Genomic DNA, 21,296 nt, shown 5'->3' with positions numbered 1-21,296 from the left:
AAAACACCAGATCCCGACGTCCCGAAAAAGACCATCCCCCTCTACACAGAGTGGACGCTATCTTCCGTAACATGGTCGTATCTGTGTTGTTCATTGTTCAATTTAAGAGGAAGTCTTTTCCTGCCTCAATTTCTGAACATTCACACAGTCAGTCAGATGTTAACAACCGAAGCTTGTGTTTATAGTGGTTGTGGTCCAAATATCCAATTTTCATTATGTAATTCAATACATATGTGCTGCTTTACAGGTGATACATACAGGTATTTTCCTTTCACCCTGATTTTCCTTTTTTGAACTCATGTGCGCCGTATTGATAGAATTGATTATTGAAGAGGATATTTCATTTCCAATTATTCAATTATATATAAAAACTTTTATCTTCAAATAAATGTACTTTCTATTAAAGATATCCAGCTAGTTTAGGACAAAGAGAGATAACTCTATATATATTTTTTTATATTTGAGATACAGGGTTTGACAAGTAATCCAAACTTGTCAGACAAATATAAATGAAAAAAAATATAACTATATATAAAAAAGAAGATGTCGGGTATGATTGCCAATGAGACAACCCTCCACAAGAGGTCAAATTGACACAGATATTAACAACTAAATGTCACCGTACGGTCTTCGACAATGAGCAAAGCCCATACCGCATAGTCAGATATAAAAAGCCCCGAAATGACAATGTAAAACAATTCAAACGAGAAAACAAACGGCATTATTCATTAAAAAAAACATGAACGAAAAACAGATATGTAATACATAAACAAACGATAACCACTGAATTACAGGCTCCTGACTTGGGACAGGCATATACATACATATTGCGGTGGGGTTAAACATGTTAGCGGGATCCCAACCCTCCCTCTAACCCGGAACAGTGGTATAACAGTACAACATAAGAATGAACTATATAAAAATCAGTTGAAAAAGGCTTAACTCATCAGATGGACAAAAATATAAGTGGACGTGGCCGGGTACATCCCAACAACAAAAAGACACTAGGAACAGATCTGAAAGTACTCGCAGTTAACTGACAGCTAGTTCAAAGCCACTAACAACTAATACAATAATCATGCATCTAAGATTATCAATCCGTACACATCCAACATACAATGGATTTAGTTCAAAGACGTCATAAACAGTCAGAGAAAAACATGACATTGTACAGGCAATGTCAAGATACAGTTATCGACAGATTTGTAAATCCATGCATGTGTATATGTATATAACATACTATAGTAATGTTTAGGTTGCTTTTAATATACTGATAACGAAATCAATATTTATGCCAATAAAAACAATATTCATTGATCTTATTACAATGTTGAATTGGTAACCTTTTAAGTGTTTTCAAAGGAGCGACAAGTTCACAAGGATCATTTCTAAATTTTCGGGCACGGTTTACAACATTTCTGTACAAATGAAGATGTGCTATCCCGTGAATAAGTTTTCTACAGGTACAACAAAACTTAAAAACCAAATCTTTTTATATATGGAAAAAATAAGCAAAGGTTTTTAGATAATATATGGTATCGATATCCGTGGTGTAATAATTTACCAGTAATACATAGATTACGGTTGATAAAATCAAAAACGTCACAACTGACACGAGTATAGCGAACTTTATTAGTCGTCAACCCTAAAACTATTTCCAAAATCATTTATCTTTATTTTCCTTCATTTAGGTTAAGCTCACAGAGTCTAAATGTGTCTAAATCTTTTAGCCGAAATCGTCCAATCCAGTCTGTATCGTTATATATGAACCACAACTAGATTTTTTTTATCCTGGTGTCTATGAGCAGTTCAACTACTGTTCACAACTTGCATTGATGATATTTTACTTTAAAATCTGATAGAATAGTATCGGTTCAATCAATCACAAAGTATACTGCGGAAATACGTAGGACCTTTCTCCTCTTTAATCGGTCCAGTCACACCGGTTCCAGTCATATGGTCTGTGAAAATTGTATAAATATACTAGTAATGGATATTAATAAGTCTATATATAGTATCCTCACACAAAATATCCACACTTCAGCATACATCAATAACATATTAGAGATTGTTAGTCTTGTATTATTTTAATTTTAGTTTCATGTGTACAATTTGAAAATTAGTATGGCGTTCATTATCACTGAACTAGATATAGGAAGATGTGGTGTGAGTGCCAATGAGACAACTCTCCATCCAAATAACAATTTAAAAATTAAACCATTATAGGTTAAAGTACGGCCTTCAACACGGAGCCTTGGCTCACACCGAACAACAAGCTATAAAGGGCCCCAAAATTACTAGTGTAAAACCATTCAAACGGGAAAACCAACGGTCTAATCTATATAAACAAAACGAGAAACGAGAAAAACGTATATATTACATAAACAAACGACAACTACTGTACATCAGATTCCTGACTTAGGACAGGTGCTAACATTTGCAGCGGGATTAAACGTTTTAATGGGCCCAAACCTTCTCCCTTTTTCTGAAACAATAGCATAACATCACAACATAGAAAAACATACGATAAAATATCAATTGGCAGACTTAACTCAATCAAAAAACGTATGATTACACAATGAACGAATAAATTTGATCTGCGATATCTGAATACAAATGCACAGTTAATTAAATATTAGAGACAAACATTCATGACCAAAAGGCTAACAAACAAATTCAAACACACTGAGAAATATTTAACCAATCAATGTTCACTTTAGAAAAAAAACGGTTTTTTATAATCTTGAAGTTTATACAAATGTTGTAAGAATAAGTGAAAAATTGAAGATATTACAAATAATCCAAGCTGGTATACAGACAAGATCCATATAAATAAAAAATGACAAAAAAGCATTATAAACAGTATCAACAGGTCGAATTAACAAGAAAATACGATTTGAGAGTACTCGCAGTTACTGACAGCTAGTTAAAAGCCAAAACCAATTAATAGTAAAAAATCATGCATCAGAGACTAAAATCGACTAAAACACATCACAGGGATTTAGTATTTTAACGTCATTAATAGTCAAAGAAGACATGACTTGTGCAATGCCAAAAATGAATGTATCGACAGGTAGTAGTATAGTGAAGAGCGACTTCTATAGAAATAAAAGTTAACGTGGCTGTGTCCCCTATACATCTCGCCTCAAAAGATAATGAAATTTAGTTATGTTTTAATTTGCTAATGACAAAATCAATATTAGTGCCAATGTGAACTATATTCAGAGATCTAATTACAATAATGGTAGGATAACCTTTACTTATAAGTTTGTTTAAAGGTTCGATGAGTTTACAAGGATCACATAGTGATTTCCTCGCTTTAAGTACAATATAACCATAAAATTTAGGATGAGAAATACCATTTATAATAAGCTTTCTACAGGTATAGCCAAATTTACTAATCAAATCTTTGCATCTATGAAAGAATTTAGTAAAAGTTTTAAGTAATTTATGGTATCGAAATCCCTGACACAACAATTTACCAGTGATGCATTGATTACGTTCGTTAAAATCTATGACATCAGAACACACACGGGCAAACCGAACGAGTTGCGATATATAAACACCGTATGATGGAGCCAAAGGCACATCGCCGTCTAAAAAAGGAAAATTAACAATAGGAAATGAAAAATCGTCTCTTTTGTCGTAAATTTTAGTGTGAAGTTTCCCGTTTGAAATTGAAATGTCTAAATCTAGAAAAGGATAACTGCTGCTGTTTATGTTAGATTTAGTTAAAGTAAGTTCGTTTGGGTAAATTTCTGAAGTATATTTAGAGAACTCTGGATTATTCAACGAAAAAATATCATCCAGATAACGGTAGGTATTTTTGAATGTATCAACCAAATGTAACAATGATGGGTCTTTACTGAGTTTGGTCATAAACTGAGATTCATAGCAATATAGAAATAAATCTGCTATTAAAGGGGCACAGTTGGTGCCCATAGGAATACCTACTACCTGACGATACACTTTATCGCCGAAACGTACATAAATGTTATCAAGCAGAAAGTTTAAAGCTTCAATCATATCCTCACATTTTCAGTAAGTGTATCTAGCATACTTTCCTTTTTCGTTGCAGAAAAAGGCCTTAAACGAGTTACAGCAAATAAAATTACAATGAGATTTTTCGAAAGACCATTTTATCAAATACAAAAACTTTTTCTTTATAAGATTGTGTGGAAGTGTAGTGTACAGAGTAGAAAAATCATAACTGTCAACAGAATTGTAAGGACCATTGAAAGCATGTATTTTATCTAAAACCTCTAAAGAATTTTTAACACTCCAAAAATAATTAATACCATTATTTTCATAAACTTTATTACAAAAGTTAATAACCAGTTCTTTGATAGTAGTAAGGGAGGTGGTTAGAAGCACTGATATATTAGTAGTAGAAAACTTACGCGAAGCGGAGATGAAACGGAATTTAAATGTTTTTTTGTGAAATTTCGGTAACCAGTACATGGTAGGGACTTTCAAATGTTCGGAAGATGCTTTAAGCTGGGCAGTGGCAGTGGTATGCTTGTTAACGATTTGACTCTCTGTGGTGCGCACTGACCTGAATGTAGAGGAATTGATAATTTCGTTTTGAAGAACTTTCGTGTAGTATATGCGTCACACCACTACTACATTATTTGCTGCCTTGTCTGCCGGTACGAACACAAACCACTCTGCGAGTACCTTGAGTTTGTTTTTTATTCTAGAAATGGGTATATCATGGTTCCTATTATTAATTTCAGAATTGTTTTCTAAATGAGATATTCGAATATCAACAGTATTCATAATTTTATTCAAATAACTGTCTAAAGATTTTTTATCGGATTTTTCACGTTTGCACCAATTTTTACAATAGGTGCAAATAGTATATATTTGTTTAGGGGCCAGCTGAAGGACACCTCCGGGTGCGGGAATTTCACGTTACATTGAAGACCTGTTGGTGACCTTCCGCTGTTGTTTTTTCTATGGTCGGGTTGTTGTCTCTTTGATACATTCCCCATTTCCATTCTCAATTTCATTTGTCAGGACGTCTCAAACCAATATGATTTATTATGTATCAGAAAGACAATATATCGTAGCTTTGACCCTTTGTTAAGCATGTACTTCTGATACATTATTTTTCAGATAAAGACTATAAATTTCTAGAAATCCGTCAAAAGTGCAGTTTCGAGCAATCTTAAGGCATTTAATACATGAACATTTTGTTAACACCTCTTTATTGTGAAAATGTACATACAAAAGCCCGACTTGATAAATGTTCAAACCAACATATAAAAAATTCAATCCTTAACCCAAAGTAAGCGTGTCAAAATCAATCACTATGCTATAAACAAAATCAATTTTGGACAGTACCCAATCAAATAAAAAGAACTGACAGAATCAAGACCACCTCCCAAAAAAACAGCACGATTCTTGGAGGACGACTATTTGATTTTCCGGGAGTGCCACGGTTGGGGTTTAGACATGAGCTTTCAAATCTGAATATGCTGACCCGGAAAGAACCTTTCATAGTTTAAAATGACAAATATAAGGTGAACATGAATATTCTTCAATTCCAAAACAGAAAATAATTATGTTCAAAAGTGAAAATATTTTTTCGTGCGAAAGGATCTTGTTCATTGGTCCATCAAATAACAACTCCAACGTATTCTATCAAGCTAATAGGATCTTGTGCATTGTTAATAGGACCTTGTTTATTGGTCCATCAAATAACAACTCCAACGTATTATATCAAGTTAATAGGATCTTGTGCATTGGTCCATCAAATAACAACTTCAACGTATTATATCAAGTTAATAGGATCTTGTTCATTGGTCCATCAAACAACAACTCCAATGTATTATTTCAAGTTAATAGGATCTTGTTCATTGGTCCATCAAACAACAACTCCAATGTATTATTTCAAGTTAATAGGATCTTGTTCATTGGTCCATCAAATAACAACTCCAACGTGTTTTATCAAGTTAATAGCATCTTGTTCATTGGTCCATCAAACAACAACTCCAACGTATTATTTCAAGTTAATAGGACCTTGTTTATTGGTCCATCAAATAACAACTCCAACGTATTTTATCAAGTTAATAGGATCTCGTGCATTGGTCCTTCAAATAACAACTCCAACGTATTTTATCAAGTTAATATGATCTTGTTCATTGGTCCATCAAATAACAACTCCAACGTGTTTTATCAAGTTAACATGATCTTGTACATTGGTCCATTAAATAACAACTCCAACGTATTATATCAAGTTAATAGGATCTTGTTCATTGGTCCATTAAATAACAACTCCAACGTATTATATTTAGTTAATAGGATCTTGTTCATTGGTCCATTAAATAACAACTCCAACGTATCATATCAAGTTAATAGGATCTTGTTCATTGGTCCATTAAATAACAACTCCAACGTATTATATTTAGTTAATAGGATCTTGTTCATTGGTCCATTAAATAACAACTCCAACGTATCATATCAAGTTAATAGGATCTTGTTCATTGGTCCATTAAATAACAACTCCAACGTATTATTTCAAGTTAATATGATCTTGTTCATTGGTCCATCAAATAACAACCCCAACGTATCATATCAAGTTGATTAGATCTTCGTCCTTGATGCAGCAAATATTGTCTCCTATGTGTTATTTCAAGATCTTTCTCCTTGGTTCAGGAAATAATATCTCCTACATATTTTATCAAGTTATTTTATCTTTCTCCTTGGTTCAGGACATAATACTCCTACATATTATATCAAGTTAATTAGCTCTTCCTCAAAGTCAAACAAATAACATCTTCGACGTATAAACTATATCAAGTAAATGAGGTCTTCCTCCATGTTTCAACAAATATAATTTCTTGTGGGGTTAACGAATACAATTTCCTACGTATTATATCAAGCTAATTAGATCTTTCTCCATGATTCATCAAGTAATATTTCCTACATATCTTAATAAGTTAATGTTATAGATTATGCATATTTTAAGGTTTTTCTTGTCGTAGAACATATCGAGGGATGTCAGGATTGATCTAATGTAAGACCTACGGTCTGTTTGCATTTTCTGACTTATATACCGTTAAAATTATTTTTTTATTTTTTTATAAAGATTTGCAAAATTTGGTATCATATTTTACCGACCAGACTAAAGTGGGATATTCCGTTCTAAGCAGTCAGGTTTTAATACGCCCTACGGCTCATTTAGAATGGGAAATAAAACTGACTTATTAGTTTAGATATAAACCTTTTAAAATTATCCATACACAATAAAATATTACTGCAACTGCATGAAGAAACACACATGGTTCAGTATTGATATCTCCTACGTATTATATCAAGTTAGCTATATAGTCTTTCCTTGTACACAAATCAAATATCGCCTACGTATTATATGAAGTTAATTAGGTTTTCCTCCTTGGTTAAGACAATACAAGTCCTGCGTATCATATCAAGTCAATTAGATTTTCCACCATGATTCAGCAAATCAACTCTCCTACGTATTATATTTATATAATTTGATATTCGTCCTTTGATCAGAAAATAACATCTCCTACATATTATGTCAAGTTAAGAAGATTTTCTTCCTTGGTTCAGAAAATACAAGTCCTGCGTATCATATCAAGTTATTTAGATCTTTCTCCATGGTTCAGCATAGGATATCACCTACGTATTATATCAAGTTATTTAGATCTTTCTCCATGGTTCAGCATAGGATATCGCCTACGTATTATGTATATCAAGTTAATTGGATCGTCTTTCCTTGTTCACAAAACAAATATTTCCTACGTATTATACCAAGTCAATTAGATTTTCCTCCATGATTCAGCAAATGCTATCTCCTACAAGTTATGTCAAGTTAATAAATTTTTCCTCCTTGTTTCAGAAAATACTACTCATGCGTATCATATCAAGTTAGATAGAACTTCCTCCCTGGTTCACCAATAAATCTCTAACGTATTATATCAAGTTTATAGATTTCCCTCTTTCATTCAGCATATAACATTACCTACGTATTATATTAAGTAAGCTAGATCTTCATCCTTGGTTAAATAAATGACATCTCCTACTAAATTCAACTAAATCCTTCTTATTTGTGGTTTTAAAGAGGAATTTCTTATTATTATTTTTTTTATATATTATTAAGATTACCGTTATGTTATTAATAACTAGATCATCTTTTCTCCAACCTCATACAAAAATACCAGTAATATTAATATCAATGAGAACCTCGTCTTTAAATCATATATAAGAATACCCGTTATATTAAACATAATAAGAAATTCCTCTTTGAAACCACACATAAGAATACCCGTTATAATAAAACTAATCATATCTTCCTCTTTAGATCTTCGTATTGAGATTATCCGTTATATTAATCATATCTTCATTTTACATCCTGATATAAGACTATCCGTTAAATATATTAGTCAGATCGTCCCTTTAAAATCCACACATATGACTTGGTACAGGGCTTTTTAAGAAAAATGGTGGGTTGAACCTGATTTTGTGGCTAGCCAAACCTCGCGCTTTTATGGCAATGTTAAATATGACAATAAATTGACAACATTTCATGACAGGACCACAGTATAAGCGAATGGAAGAACATCCAGGACAGAGAAATACACAAATGAACAATACAATAGTATGTTACTACATGCTTATCAAAGGTATCAGGCTTATAATTTAATACGTCAGACGCGCGTTTCGTCTACATGAGTGACGCTCAGATCAAAATAAGTAAAGCAATGATGATTTAAAAATTCCAAAACGTTTTGCCAAATAAAGCTAAGGTTATCTTTGCCAGGGATAAGAAAATCATTCAGAATTAGAATAATTCATACTTTTGCAAACAATTAATTTATAAAAAGGATCATATAATTGATATTCATATGATAAAAATATAAACGGTTTGAAATCTTTATCAGATCAGATAGAGAATGAGCTAAATATATATTTAAAACTGTTTGTTGTATTGTACGCAGACGACACTGTACTTATGTCAGAAACACAGGCAGATCTACAAAATTAATTAGACGCTTTAAAGGAATATTGTGATACATGGAAATTAAAAGTCAATATCCCTAAAAGCAAAATAGTATTTTTTCTAAAGGTAGACCACTACAAAATGTTAGTTTTAAATATGCTGATATTGAGATAGATATTGTTGAAGAATTCACATATCTTGGTGTATTATTTTCTAGAACGGGAAGTTTCACAAAAGCAAAAAAGGCACATGCTGATAAAGCAACAAGGGCTATGTATGATATTCTAAAAAAGGTGAGATTACATAATTTAGATATTAAAAGTCAGCTAGAATTATTTGATAAAGTAGTTAGCCTATATTTTTATACGGGTGTGGTGTCTGGGGAATTGATAAATAAAGGCAACAGTAGTATACCGCTGTTCTAACTCATAAATCCATGGACAAAAAGCAAAATCGGGGTAACAAACTAAAACCGAGAGAAACGCATTAAATATAAGAGGAGAACAACGACACAACACTAAAATATGTTATAGAACGTGTTCATCTAAAATTTGGTAAATTGCTGCTTAATCTTAAAAAGTCACGCCTATTTTATGATGCATGGGGAACTTGGCCGATTCCCATTGGATATTTTTTATTAAATTACGTACTATGAATTATTGGGAAAAGCTTGTAACTGGGGAAGATAAGAAACTACCTGTTATTCTATACAATCTTGTTACTGGTAGTTATAATGGAAATTTAGCTGGGTTCAAGAATGTAAAATATGTGCTTGATAATTGTGGACTATCAAGAATATGGAACACTAAATACAAACACAAAGTAAAAACTGGTTGCATGATACTGTTAATTTAAGATTAACTGACTAGTTAAGACAGACATGGTATTTTACTGTACATAATTCCCCAAAAGCTTTAAGTTATAAGTTTTTCAACATTGTTTAAAACTTACTTTGATATTTTAGATGAAAAAAAAACATTGCTTCTTTTTGTAGATTTAGAACTTTGAACACAAAAATTCCTATCGAAATTGGTAGATGGCAAAATTTGCAGAGAGAAAATCGTATTTGTACTTTGTGCAATACCGGTGATGTTGGCGACGAGTTCCATTACATTTTAGAATGCTCAGCAATAGACGATAGTTGACAATTGCTACTAAAGAATAATTTTATAAACAGAACAAATATTTTAAAATTTCAAGGTCTGATGAATAGTAGCAACCCGTCTGAACTAAACAATCTGTGCAAGTTTATAAGAATTATTATTAAATGCCTAGAATCTCCTGGGTAACTATTTTATGTCTCTTTTTTATTTGTATTTAAAATTTATACTGTGTTAATTTATTAGTATCTGTACCATTCTATTTGGTTTACGAGAATAAAAGATATATGTCAACACTGAAATGCTGACTAGCCACATCACAACCTTGAACAGCACATTAAAACAGCACAACCGAACCACGCAATGTCTGTCAAACGATAAGATTAGATCCAAGCTACAAAAGTGACGTCACAGGTAAATTTCTAAAAAAATTATATAGTTCAGGATAAGGTTTGTGATTATGGTATTTAATGTATTTTATAACAACTACAAGACTATTAATATGAAATTGTGTTAGTTATTATATAATTTATTGTATTTTATCTTTTACATACGAATAGAAAAAAAACAGGATACAAAGCAGTTTGATAAACACCAATTTTGATAATCACGAAAACTGATAATGTTAATATTTCCTTTTCAATATAGCATGATTAAAGCATTCAGTTGAATTTTTACAATGTTATGTCCCTGTAGTTAAAATGACCACCTCAGAGTTCTAAGAAACCCCAAATTAAAAATAAATAAATAATGCATATGTTTTTTTAAAACTCAATAGATAGTTTTCATTATTAAACTTATGTACACATACTTTTTCCTGTGGAAAAATCTTTAATTTGTTCATATTCAGAAGAAGTTTACTTTATTTTAATTGTTTCCTTTCTAGGAAGCAATTCCCCGACATATGTTCCATATGCAAAGTGACAACAGTGTGACCCATCTCGTAAAAAGCCGGTGATCGCAATACGCATGGATGTCCTTATCTTATTGTACATGTTAAACACGTGCTCAATATCCATGGTTTTTTGTTGTTTGTTGACAAACAGGTGAAAATCGTCAAACTTCGACTTCAAAACACGAACTTTAATTACCTGCATATTTTCACAACAACACTGACCGATTGAAAAAAAAATTGACGATTATACGAAATTTATGCGAAGAAATTAAAAAAATCGTGCACAGAAGATTAAGTTTATGATGTTTGTATACATTGGTTCAAGAATTGGAATAACATTATTTTTCACCGGTCACTCGTTTATTATGACTTTAAACAGATCTTCGTTTTCCATTCCACAAATTAAATGGATAAAAGAATAAAGTAAATTTTTGTTCCCGACCAAAACCCGATGTCAATATGTATAGCAGACTTAATTGTATCGGCTCTATCTTTAATCAAGTTTGATCTTAAATATGAATCATTAATGTCACCAAACTTTAGAGAATGGACATCATTTATATAGAGAAACGTGATGCTAATAGATAATATAAAAGAAGATGTGGTATGAAAGCCAATGCGACAGCTCTCCACAAGAGACCAACATGACAAAAATTAACAAGTATAAGTTCCATACCGCATAGTCAGCTATGAAAGACCTCGATGTCATTGATTGACAATTTTAAACAATTCAATAAACTCATCAAAGATATCAGGACAAAATTATGTATATACGCCAGACTTGCGTTTCGTCTACATAAGACTTACCAGTGACGCTCGAATCCTCTAAGAAGGGTGAAAAGTCCAAATAGAGTCCGAAGTTGAAGAGCATTGACGGTCAAAATTCCTAAAAGTTTTGCAAAATAGAGATAAGGTAATCTATGTCTGAGGTAGAAAAGCCTTAGAATTTCAAAAATTCTAAATTTTGAAAACAGTTAATTTATGAATATAACCATACCAATGATAATTCATGTCAGCACAAAAAGTGCTGTCATGAATTCAAACGAGAAAAATAACGGCCTAGTCTTGCTTCTTTTCATTCATCTGAATAAAAGCTCCTGTATGAATTCTACCTAATATGAATAGAGGCACTAGTCATCAAGAAGATGAATAACCATTCCCCGTTTTATTGTCATTTGAAACAAGATTCACTCCAGTCTCTTGTACCACAAATTATATCGCACATTGTATGACAAAATATCAATTTCATTTTTTTTATTTTACAAATTGTTGTCCATTCGTTAAATTTGTTAAGATTTTTGATTTTTCCATTTGATTAGGGACTTTTCGTTTTAAATTTTCCTCGGAGTTTGATTTTTTTTGTAGTTATACTTTACACATTATATATCATATTTCTCTTGGTTAAATGTTTCACTTTATATCTAAAAATTATTTCTTGCATCATTATTCAAACAAAATAAAAAATCTTCTATACATTTTTGGTAATACAAATTACAGTTACCTTCTCTGTGGTTGGACATCCTATGTACTTGGTAAAGCAAGAGCAACACAAAGAAGTAAATTCAAGATTTTAACATTGGTAACATTTTGAGGGAGACTAAACTGTGTGAATGATTTCTAAACATGACAATATCATCGGAAATAAGTACCAAAAAAAAAAAAAAAAAAAAAATTGCACTGATCATATACTAGTATTTGATTTTACTTATTTTGGCTGCTCGTAATTGACCGAGTGCCATTATGTTCTATCACAGAGTAGAAATCTGTCAAATAATTGTAGAACTTTGTAGTCGAAAAGAGGTACTACGAAAATGGTCTTTATATAAAAGAGGGACGAAAGGTACCAAAGGGACAGTCAAACTCATAAATCGAAAATAAACTGATAACGCCATGGCTAAAAATTAAAAGGACAAACAGACAAACAATAGTACCCATGCCACAACATAGAAAACTATAGAATAAACAACAAGACCCCCACCAAAAACTAGGGATGATCTTAGGTGCTCAGGAAAGGTAAGCCGAAAACAGAACTCCCTCCCCCAAAAAACATTGCACTACTAGTATTTGATTTTACTAATTTTGACCGCTCGTAGTTGACCAGAGTACCAGTATGTCTTATCACAGAGTAGGAATTTGTCAAATAATTGTAGAACTTTGTAGTTAAAAAGCAGTAATATGAATCGTTATCAAAGGTACCACGATTATAATTTAGAACGCCAGACGCGCGTTTCGTCAACACAAGACTCATCAGTCAAAATTCCAAAAAGTTGTGCCAAATACGGCTAAGGTAATCTATGCCTGGGATAAGAAAATCCTTAGTTTTTTTCGAAAAGTTCAAAGTTTTATAAACAGGAAATTTATAAAAATTACCACATTAATTTATGATCTTCGTGTCAACACCGAAATTTTGATTACTGGGCTTATGATACCCTCGGGGACGAAACATTCACCAGTAGTGTCATCGACCCAAGGGTATAAATAGGTATCCAAAAAATTTGTAAAAAATTATAATTGTCTTTTATACAATATATAATTACACCTACCTCTTTGGTTCCACAAATTAAAAGAATTAACATTGAACACCATTTTGTAGAATGTTAATCAAACCACTTTCCAGCACACTATGAATCATGCAAAAGTCCAAATAAACAAAACATATTAACATTTACCATTGCCCAGAAATACAAAGGTGTGAACTACGTAGTCAACACCTGTTGAACTAAGGTGTGTTTGACAGTTTGTAAAACTATTGAAACAATTGTCACTGTGTTATGAGGAATATCTAAATACCAACAATTCTAAAGACATAATTTAAATAGGTGGTAACTATATCAACAATTCATAAGTTACAATTGGATGACTTTGAAAACTGGTTTAAACAGGATCAAAGTGTAAACAATTCTCAAGACATACTTCAAAAGGTGATAAACTGTATCACCAATTTATAAGATTCAAAATAAAACATTGATGCTTTTGAGGACTGGAATAAACAATCTCAATCGATATGAATGCTTCATCATTCTCATTGAAATATTAAGGTATTCTATCTCAGGACATGTAGGCATAAATTACCTTAGCTGTATTTGGCAAAACATTTAGGAATTTTGGTCCTCAATACTCTTCAACTTTGAACTTTATTTGGCTTTTTTTTTTTAACATTTTTTCAATTCGAGCTTCATTGATGAGTCTTATGTAGACAAAACGCTTGTCTGGGGCATCTATTAAATTGCAATCCTGTTATAAATGCTTCACCATATGCGTGATTTGAGAGTCTTTTGCGTTTCAGTTAAAGGAAATGGATAATTATTTTCCGAAATGCAATGACCATGCAGGCTAAAAGAGCTCATCGTTGAAGGCCGTACGGTGACCTATAGTTGTCTGTGTCATTTTGGTCTTTTGTGGATAGTTGTCTCATTAGCAACCATACCACATCTTCTTTTTAAAATTGTTTGCAAGATATAGCAGTTATGAATAACCAAAAAGCAAATGAATGAATAAAGAAAAGAAAATTCAACCTCAATCGAAGGTTTGAGCCATGCAAAAGTTATTGAAAGCCGATGGCAGTATTTGTAAACGTATTTTGAATGTAAATGATGAAAATTTAGATATATTTAAGTTGTTTTCACAGACAAAAACAGGTTTTCGCATCAACAAAAACAGTTGCTGAAAGCGTTCAAACCTTCTGTAATTATATGAGTATTGACCATTGATACTGTTCAATGAGAAAAGACTAAAATTGAATGACGTTGTTTTGGGGAAAATGATATGATAGGTCAATTCAATTAAATATAGTTTTTCTTTAAGGGAGCCCAGTTGATTAGTTTGTAGTGGCCAAAGATTTAGTATAAGCGTATATCCTAGATTTAGTTCTGGTATCTATGATGAGTTTATTTACAACCACTGGGTCGATGCCACTGCTGGTGGAGATTTAATTCTCCGAGGGTATTACAAGCCCAGTAGTCAGCACTTTTTGTGCTGACATGAATTGTCATTGATATGGTTATATTTATAAATTTACTGTTTACAAATGTTAGAATTTAAAAAAAAATACTAAGGCTTTTTTTACCTCAGGCATAAATTACCTTAGCTGTATCTAGCAAAACAATTAGGAATTTTGGTCCTCATTGCTTTTCAACTTCGCACTTTCTTTGGCATTTTTAACTTTGTTGGATTCCAGCGTCATTGATGAGTCTTTTGTAGACGAAACGTGCGTCTGTCGTATATACTAAATTTAGTCCTGGTATCTATGATGAGTTTATTGATATAGTTGTCTTTAATCTAAGTCTTTTGTAGGTTTATTTTTTTCTCTATTCCTTGCCTTTCTTGCTAATTTCTTTATTGGTTAAATGGGTTGGAGATGAAAAAAGAGAGGTATTTCAACTGAATTTTTGTTATGGTATTAGAAATAAGACAAAGTGCAAAAAGAAAGTATTTACTGTTCTCGGACTTCTCTTCATAGTTATCAAAGGTACCTGAATTATAATTAACTACGCCAGACGCGCGTTTTGCTTACATAAGACATATTCAGTGACGCTCAGATAAAAAAAGTTATTAAGCCAAACAAGTACAAAATTGAAGAGCATTGAGGACCAAAAATTCCCCAAAACTGTGTCAAATAAGGCTAAGGTAACCTATGCCTTGAATAAGATGGCTTTATTAGCTAAAGTAAGACGCTACAGTACAAAGCTACAGTGCTACCTTACGGAATGTTTGATATATTTTTGGGTTATTACTGTAAATTATACACACAAAAATTTGGCAAAAAGATATGGTGCATGTTTTTTAATGAGACAAAACATCATAACGAAGTAATATTAAATTAATTGTGGTGTATGTAATTACTGTTTGTCTGATTTTCTTAAAAGTAAAATCACAAAAATAATTAACTCAGGGGAAAATCAAATCGGAAAGTCACTAATCACATGGCAAAAACGAATGCACAAGACCTGTCATAATCCTGACTTGGTACAGTAATTTTACAGGTACAGGTAGAAAATGGTGGATTGAACCTAGTTTGATAGCGCTAAACCTCTCACTTGTACGACGGTTTCATCAACTTCCACTCTGAATGGCACTATTAACTGAAAACTATTTCAAAGAAACTCAGCAGAAAAGCAAACTGGATAGCTAAAATTTATATCATTAAACAATCTATTGCTGAAGTTTGGATTCACATTAATAAAAAAAGAAAATTTTGTTAGAAGTTCAGTAAATGGAAGGGTAATGATATTAAAATCAATTGATACGTAATTGCCTTGTGTGTATTAAAACAAATAATCGTCGTTACGAAAAAAGCATGCGATTTAGAGTAATACAAATTCAGGAAATACACTGTATAACTTAATTTAAAAAAAAACTCGTCAGTGACGGTGGAATTGAAAAATGTTAAAAGAAAACATAGAGTACGAAGATGAAGAACATTGAAGACGAAATATTTCTTAAAGTTTTGCCTAATACAGCTACGATAATCTATTCCTAAGGAAGAAAAGCCTTAGTATATTAAAAAAATCTAAGTTTTGTAAACAGTTAATTTAAAATTATAATCATATCAATGATAATTTATGTCAACACAGAAGTGCTGTCTACTGGTCTGGGGAAAATACTCCACCAGAAGTATCGTCGACCAAGTGGCTGTATATAAACTCATCGTAGACACCAGGATATTGCAATGTTATATTTGCGCCATACGCACATTTCGTCTACAAACGACTCATCAGGGACGCTGGAATAACAAAAATGTCAAAGGCCAAATAAAGGACGAAGTTGAAGAGCACTGAGGACCAAGATCTCCCAAAATACAGTTAAGCAGAATTGCAATTTTATAATAATGGCCATATTAATGATAATTCATATCAACACAAAGGTGCAATATACACTTTGTATTGAAACTACACAACCTTGTATTCGGATAACGCAGAAAACAAGCATAACTTTATAATTGTTTGAAATCCAATACTTTATTGTTTTATATAGTACATGTATTACCTATATTATGTACCTGTACAGAAAAAAAAGGTTAATGTATCCGGAATTGTTGTGAAAAAAAGTAAAAACTCAATAATACTGAACTCCGAGGAAAATTCAAAAAGGAAAGTTCCAAATCAAATGGCAAATCAAAAGTTCAAACACATCAAACGAATGGATAACAACTGTCATATTCCTGACTTGGTACAGGCATTTTCTTATATAAAAAATGGTGGATTGAACCTGATTTTATAGCTAGCTTAACTTCTCACTTGTATGACAGTCGCATCAAATTCCATTACATTGCAACGATGTGTGAGAATGCGTTAATGAGAGAGTAAGCAGCCCAATACTGACGGACATTATATAGCAAGTCTAATGTAACTAACAATGATAAAAAAAAATCATAAGCAATGCTATTGTTTAACGACTGTTGTCTTAACAAAACTGTATATGTCAATAAATATAATCAGCTGATTACTTTTGATAGACAGTGGAACGTAATAATGTACGTCATAAGAATGGCGTAATCCTGATTAGTATCAAGCGAGGTTTGATGTATAATGAAAGACCAAAGTCAGTAAATGAACAAACAAAGTTGGAGATCAATCGAACAATCTAATTAGATATTATGACGTATATTAATATACGTACGAAGGACACATCATAAAACTAATAATATGGTAGCTTTGAGTACACATTCAACAATTTCCGTAAAAGACCAACTGAATCTCGTCCAACTTTTTATGAGTCGCCAATGCATTTTATATTCATAGTTATTTCCGATAATGTTTAATATGATCCTGAATGTCTAGTTTTTGTTGCATTAAGTAAAGCTGTGATCATCCTCGTTTTTTTTGTTTTGTTCGTGTTGACTTATGAAATACATTTTTGAAATGAATGATATCATAGATACTAATATTATGAATAAGTGTTATTTTACCAAATAGTACTGTCCTTTGTTTTCATAGTGATTAAGATTGGTCACAATGTTGACTGCTGTACCCCTATTTTTCACATTTTTACATATTACGTCTGTTAGTTTTGTTTTCACATCATTGTCTATATAAAAGAACTTAATTCGACTATAATACAAGTAAGAGGTTTAGCTATCTATAAAACAGGTTTAATCCATCATTTTCTACTTAAGAAACTACCTGCACCAATTCAGGAATATGACAGTTGTTCTCTATTCGTTTGAGGTGCTTCATTTTTTGAGTTTGCACATTTGATTACGGTTCTTTCCGATTTAAATTTTCTTGGAGTTCAGTATTTTAGTTCACTATATAATATACGTCATGTTCGTTTAGTTCGTGAAAAAGATCAATCACGTCATTTAGTTTGGGCAGTTGTTAAATTGGTTATTATACCACATCTATTTCAATACAGTCTTTATCACTGATTTATCTGGCAAATTTTTTTTCCTCGTAAACATTGAAAGTGTTTTTTCTACGACATTTCTAATGATTTGAATTGTTATGTCGTTTAACACACTTAAATGATACTTACATTTGCGGAAAATTTCCTATATCCTTTCACGACAGGAGTAACATTTGAAATATAGTTTTATTTTGGATAATTATTTCCGCCGACTGTCTGACGATGCTGACTATTTTTTGGTCTTTTACAAATAATGTCGATTTCAATTAAATGTATTTTGAGTTTTCATGACACCTTAAGTGTTGTTTTCTGATTTTTATTGTTCTCTTTATCACAGCAACATGTAAATCATAATGTAGCTAGTTTCCTATTTTACAGCGGTATACGACTGTTGCCGTTATTAGTCAGTCTTTGAAACTATGTGTTGTATTTTGAGTGTATTTTCTAGATTTTTTTTATTCTGTTAATTGATGCTCTGTGCAAGTTTTGTTTTAATTTAACGGCATGGTATCTATATAGAACTAAATTAAGGTGTCTTCCCTCAAACATCGGCCATTTCCGTTCCTTCACACCACCTCAGCCGTTTCCGTTCCTTTGCCACATGTCGACCGTTTCCGTTCCTTCACCACACTTCGGCCATTTTCGTTCCTTCACCACACCTAAGCCGTTTCCGTGCGACCACATCTCGGCCGTTTCCGTGCGACCACATATCGACCGTTTCCGTTCATTCATAGAAGAATATTAGCAGATTCTTACGAGGATTGCCGATTGAGGGAAGTTTGTTGAAATGTTAAATTGATTACCGCCGACCTAAGTTTTTGCCTGCACCAAGTCAGCCTACCAGAACAATCTAATTTTTGTCTTTGCTTTGTTGTTTTCCCTCTGCATAGTAGGAATGTTCGTCGTTAATGTTGTCTGATGTGCAGTAAAGTAATCAGGATCTATTTACCCTTCCAAAGCACCTAGAATCATCCCTTGTGTTTTGTGGGGTTCGTCTTGCTTTTTCTTTAGTTTTCTATGTTGTGTCATATGTACTATTGTTTGTCTGTTTATCTTTTTCTACCCATGGCGTTGTCAGTTTACTTTCGATTATGAGTTTGAATGTCCATATGCTATCTTTTGTCCCTCGTTTATTAATTTTGTTCTTTCCAGTTCGTCTTTAATGATTTACGGGTTTCATCCTACACCAAGCAACAGACTTTACAAAAATTTATTAAATGGATTTTCAAAGAAAATCTGAGCCTCTATATGTTATAAACATTTTTATTACAGTTAAAATATACCTTATGTGATTTGCATTCATATTGGGTCTAGACATGTCAGTATTTACCGGTATTTTTAAACTACTGCACTTTTCTTATTATATATGACGAGACTAGGTGGTTGAGTGGTCTAGCCCGCCGTGCATAGTACAAGGAGATATGGTGCCACGATATCCCAGAGTTCAAATCCCAATCAGGAAGGAAAAAGAAATTTCTTCTGCAAATTTACAACTCTAACATATTTTGACTGATATTTTGACAACTTATATATACAAAGGTTCCACTAGAACTTGCTATTCCTGTTGTAAATATTTAATTCATTGATCATGATGGTCTGTTCGTTTCAACTTATTTCTATAATATGTCTCAACTGCTTCAATAAATGTTTTTTTTTAACAGCGATGGTTAATTCTTCAAGGCAATTCATAACATCTAAACTAAGACAGAATCAAATATATCACAAAACTTGTATTTATATTTGTCAAACAGGCTAAATGATAAATCATTGTGTCTCCAATTGTTTGGAACTGATATCATATCGCCATTCCTATGTTTTTTTCATTTGTTTTTTTAGTATGGGTGTTTTCAACGCCACAGGTAAAGTTCTTTGAACCTGCTCTGAATAACTGCACCCAGTCTTTGCTTTGGTATTGTGATTATAAACAAAACCCTAATCAAACAATAAGATAAGAAAAAGAATGATTGAAATCGACACTGCGTAAGGGTGATGGTCACCTTCACAAATTGGGTGATCGATACGATATGTTTTATCCCTATTAATGCAGTCTCTATGGTCGGGTTGTTGTCGCTTTGACACATTCAACATTTCCTTTCTCAATTTTATTAGATCTTTTTATAAGATTCCACCCCACAAAAACACCTTTCATTGAAAAACTATATTTGCAGGCATAACTTTTGGGATAACTATAATTAACTATACTTAATTTATAGCTACATCAAAAGAATATTCTATTACATTAAATATATGATAAAAAATCATAGTTTAGGACATTATAAAGGATAATAATGTAAAATTCTGGATATAAATTTTCAAATATTCAAAATTTTGTTTAACCCTGACACATTCGTTATGTGCATGCCTCAAGTCAGAAGCCTTTACTTTCAATTAGTGGTTGGTGTTGGTATATGTCTCTCATATTTGTTTTTGTTGTAAATTGTTTTTTTTAATTAAAGACTTTGGTCCAAAAGTGTTACACGACACTGTAAAACATATTATTTAGAAAGAGCAGGTGCGATATGTTTTAATTTATAAGTATTGTTAGAAAGAGATGTACAAATAAAATGTGTTATCGGGTCATTTATAAATATATATATTTATGTATATAACTGTGTCATGTAAACAAACTTATGAAACATGTTTTCAATACACTTTCTGTCTTAACAGAAGAACTGAGAACGTTGACTTTCACCTTAACACATGTTTTAAATGTTTGGAAGAAATATATTAAAACACTTTTTTTTTAATTTGATGCAACTGTCATACAATTGAGGTGTTAAACTAGCTATAAAAAAGGTTCAATTTACCATTTCCTAATTAAGAAAATGTTTGTATCAAGTCAGGAATATGACAATTGTTGTCCATTCGTTTGATGTGTTTGAGCTTATGATTTCTACATTTGTATCGGGATTTTCTGTTTTGAATTTTGAGTTCAGTATGTTTGTGATTTAACTTTTTATTATATTTAAAACTAATTAACTTAACATGA

This window comes from Mytilus trossulus, chromosome 13, assembly GCF_036588685.1.
Source record: "Mytilus trossulus isolate FHL-02 chromosome 13, PNRI_Mtr1.1.1.hap1, whole genome shotgun sequence".
NCBI lineage: Eukaryota > Metazoa > Mollusca > Bivalvia > Mytilida > Mytilidae > Mytilus > Mytilus trossulus.
Note: the sequence above shows the minus strand (reverse complement) of the source record.